This window comes from Boleophthalmus pectinirostris, unplaced genomic scaffold (genome assembly GCF_026225935.1).
Source record: "Boleophthalmus pectinirostris isolate CB_2022bp ecotype Guang Dong unplaced genomic scaffold, ASM2622593v1 HiC_scaffold_20, whole genome shotgun sequence".
NCBI classification, from domain to species: Eukaryota; Metazoa; Chordata; class Actinopteri; order Gobiiformes; family Gobiidae; genus Boleophthalmus; species Boleophthalmus pectinirostris.
This window is the reverse complement of record NW_026571153.1, coordinates 13910764-13915627: the sequence shown is the minus strand read 5'-3', so window position 1 is coordinate 13915627 and position 4864 is coordinate 13910764.

Genomic DNA, 4864 nt, shown 5'->3' with positions numbered 1-4864 from the left:
AACAACTTTACAAAGAATAGTAGTAGCCATTGGCGTAATAGAGGAACTCATCTGTCTCCACATATTTCCTTGCACGCACTTACCTGACTCAAATCTCGTGTTTCCAGGCTGCAGTTTCAGATTTATGGAGATGCCCTGCAGGGTGAGGCAGTCAGGACGTCTAACTCGCAACCACAGCAGGCAGAGTGCAAGGTTCAGTGCAAGCCTCAGCAGCGCTTTAAGACCTGTTTACACGTCTCTGGCCAGGTGAGTGTCTCCCTGTGGTTTGAGGACTTTTGTTATGGGGCTGGTAAAACGTGAGCAGGATTTCCAACTATGTCTTAGTTACTCGAACAGTAGCAGACAATGTTATCATCTAAAAATGTAAACAAAGCAAATTAGTAAAAAGAAAAAAATTGTCAAATTAATATGGATGTACGCAATTTTGGTCCATGTAGATGAGTAAAATTTGTTTTGCCCTGATCATTTTAAATAAGAAAGGGATAGCTTTGTGCCGTCTACATGCAATTATGACAAGTTTTATTGTTTGAGAAGCAGGAAGTGCACTGTTAGCATGCTAGTTTTGTGTTACTGTGATGTTACAACTGTGCTCTGGTTTCTAAAAGTTATGAAATGTGCTGAATAATTAGGAAAAGTAGAGTAGTGTCAATCCTGGAAAAAAAATAAAATAATACTAATCATTTAAAGATATTTTATGTAACTTTTTTGCTGCTTGTTTTGCATTTATTCAATTGCAAAAATAAATCTCTCTCCACAGACCTCACGTACTGTTTTTAGTGTTCCTGGATGATTTAAGGTCTCTATTTTGTATTATGCTTTTGATCATATCTACTGTATTCCTGTCTTTAAAAAGATGGAGTAATGTCCTCTAGCCATTGTAAAAATCTGAACATTTTTCTACAAGCTGTTATCTGCTCAGCTGTCATCTAGGTACAACTGCCAACGGAGGATTCCACTGACGGTGATCTTAAACGTGGAATTTATGTAAATGTGAGAGAAAACTTGCAAATGTTTTCAGCCAAGATAAGAATTAAAGGCTGGTTCTCTCGCCAGTGCACCTGAGGGCACAAGTTTGGAGTCTCCTCTTAGTTTTACAACAAGTTGTTGGTGGGATATTTTATAAGTTTTAGCAAGATATTTTTACTTCACACGCACTACCGGTCAAAGGTTTTACAACATCCTAATTTTTCCAGTTATTTATTGCAAGTCAAGTCATGCAAGTCCAATGAAGAGGTTGAAATGGCATAAAGATAAGTATTGAACAGAGAGAAAAAATCAAAATGGTAAGCTTGAAAACATGGAGTGTCCAGCACAGTCTCCAGACTTTAACCCCTCGAACTGGTTTGGGATGAACTGGACAGAAGAGTGAAAGCCAAGCAGCTTACAAGTGCCAAACATTTATGGGAACTTCTGCAACAGACTTGGGAAGAACTTTCTGAAGATTTCTGTTGTAAAAAGAATGCCATGAGTGTGTTCAGGTGGCTTCTTTCATGAATCAAAAGTTTTACATTTTGGTCGATAAATTGATTCCATGATTTCTTTTTCAACTCAAATTGCTTAATTGTTTTACGCTTTAATTTCAGAGGGCAATGATACAATAAACTGAATAATTTTCAGTCAAAAAGTGGAAAAAAGTCAGTTCTAAAACTTTTGACCAGTAGTGTATTTATGTATTTATGTATTTATTTATTTATTTATTTATTTATTTATTTATTTATTTATTTATTTATTTGTAAAGGTCAAAAAACGCATTGCTCTGGAAAATCTACACAGAGATGGAAGCCTTTGTGTGTTGGTTTATATCTTTACAACCACAGGGTTCCCACAGTGATGGAAATCCTGGAAAAGTCATGTAAATTGAAAATGTAATTTTCCAGGCTTGAAAAAGTCATGGAATTTTGTAAATTCAATGAAAGTTTTGGAAAAGTCATGGAATTTTAGTATCTCTTTCGTTACCATTAAGCTATTATGATTATTTCTGAACATATGCGCCTTTTGTTCAAAAGAGACAACAGTAAATACACTGACAGTATTTTGAATGTTAAAAAACTATAATACCAAACCATAACGTGAGTGGAAAGAGTTAACATTTCATATATAGCCCTAAAAGTCTGATCAATTCTACACATGGAGGTGTTGTAAATTCATGGAAAATTCACTTTAGGTCATGAAAAATCATGGAAAAGTTTTGAAATTTTGTTCCCCTGCAACCAGACCTGAACAGATGAAGGAACAGAAATGCTGATTCAGTTTAATGACATTATAACAACTGGCAATTACATCCTTATTGGCACTATTTCTTTATCACTGAGAGAGAGGGTCAATAGTCTAGTGCACTTTGCAAGTGCACTAGATGGACACACACTGACCAAAACATGTCCCATTTATTACAATTGTGTGTAGAGATTTAGATTAATATATGTTTGAGTAATCTTTATTCAAGACGCTATTGCTTCCTGTTTTCAACTCTGCTGGTACACACCAACTTTTCTGTACTTCAGTTTCTCTTCTCTGATGTTATTTTCTTATTTTCTGTGATATGGGCAGGATTCTGCAGCCTCATGTCATTTTGGTATAAATAAAGAAAAATCCTCTACTCCCTAGAGTGATGTGCAACTATTCTTAAGAGGTGCCGACAACTTCTATATCAGACACAAGTACAGAACGTCTCAATAAGTCTTCTTTAATGTAATTATAGTATAGCTTCTTGGTCTGTACAAACTTTACCTTTACATAAACTTCCCTTCAGCAACTCGCTCCGTTCTGTTTGATCGGGAGATGATTCACTTTAGCGATGCCTGAGAAAATAACTGAACGGAAAATGTAAAAGTAATTTCACCATTTTGAAGAGCCCCCGAGCAGACACATAAGCTGCTAAATATTCAGACAAGTGCGAACATGTCACTCCACTTTCATAATTTATGCAGCCTTTTCATGGCACTTTATTTATCTACCTCATTTCCTCTTTGAAGAGCTGAATTCCATTATTATTAATTATTGTTTAATATAATCAGAGCTGATGTGTTTTGCTTTCGCTTAATAACCCTGCAGACAAATTCAACAATTAGTGCAAACGTTGGTGTGGGGAAAGTAATAAAGTGGCTCATTTGGACTTGCTGACAGCTGTTTAAAGTAATAATATATCACCATGGCGATGTTACTTCCCTGCCTGGAATGTTACACAATGTGGTTTTAAACGTACCTTGCATTTATTCAGTTAATGATCTATTTATTTATTTATACTGGGAAATATTCCAGGTTAAGTAACGACATGAATTCTACTTCTACCACTACTTCTACTACTAAAGATTTATTTCAACTTTAAAGAAACATTGTAGGAATGTTACAATAACCAAAATATTGTGATATCGTATCGTCAAAAGTCTCAAAATAATATCAAGAGCTGTCACAATATATCGAATTAGAAGTTCCTTTGCTTAAATCCATAGTTTTTTAGTTGGAACAGCTAATAAACATAGGGAACTACATATCCCATGATTCATTTCAATGCCGACAATATGAAGAAATATGTTTATTAATTGAATTCTTGTTATTCTGACAGTAACAATCTGTATCAATCTCTTGTAAAGTTATTTTATTGGCAAAAAAGTGTCCTATCTAGATTTATATTTGTCACTCCCAAATATTGCAATAAATATCACACTGTGAGATGCATATCGTGATAATATCGTACCGAGAGATTTGGATATCGTTACATCGTTGCATTGTGTAACTTTTTCTCGTGGATGAAATGGTTTTCGCTATGGAGATATTATTGCTTTGTCTGCAATCATTCACACTTTCAAATGTGTTTATTGTGTATAGTGAGGATGAATGAAATGTAAAATGTGGGACCAGCCCCTCAATCTGCAAATCTGTGTCGATAGAATAATGTTTGAAATAAAACTAACCTTGCATCACATGAATCGTCGCATGTTGAGGGACTACTTTCTCATATATCAGTCCGCCGCTGCCAAGCTTTCTATCAGGAAGTACAACTCGCTGCTGCTGCTCAGACATAAATCCTTCAAATGCAAGGTTGGTTTTACTTCTACAATTATTCTATCAACACAGACATTCACATGGACAGTCTGGCGTAATAATAGATTTGCTTCGGGTGTTTTGTGGAGTGGATAAGACTGTTTTTAGTGGCAGGATAACCATGGCCATTGACATGCACTAGCCTAGCACCAGCGACCTCTGCAAATACAAGGGCTGGAAGGAATAGTTTTAAAAAGTGTCTCCACATGTCTCCAACACTCCGAATAACTAGGAAATTAGGCCGTATGTCCAAAATTCTGAACTATCCCTTTAAATATTTCAGTCTATTTAGTCTGGAAACCAAAACTAGCTCAAATCATAGGTCAGATCTGTGGAGAGAGAACCCCACTGTCAGAATTCCTGTTTTTCAAGGTACTTTTGAGCTCTAAAACCACCTGTAATTGAATAAATGTAAGGTAGAGCTGGTTAATGTCATATTGTGGAACATTCCAGGCAGAGGACATGGACCCCCAACCAAAAAGTTACATAGTGCACCCTTAAGTATTCATGAATTATTTCCTTCTTGATTCCTACAGCCCTTTTCAGAAACTATGGGCCTTGGGCAGAGTACGACTGAGCATCTGATACAATACTGCACAAATACATATAGATAATATTTAATTAAGGGGATATTAGGTACATTAAATTAAAAGTAAAAAGATTCTCCAATAGATAAGCCAGTACACAATTCATGAGAAGCTGGCCCATGCATTTTGACTGAAAGGGTAACTACTCTGCCAAAAGTCTAGCGCAACATGATTAGCCTAACCTCAATGCTGATATCAGAAGCATTCCATTATCGGCACGCTAAAAGAATGTTGTA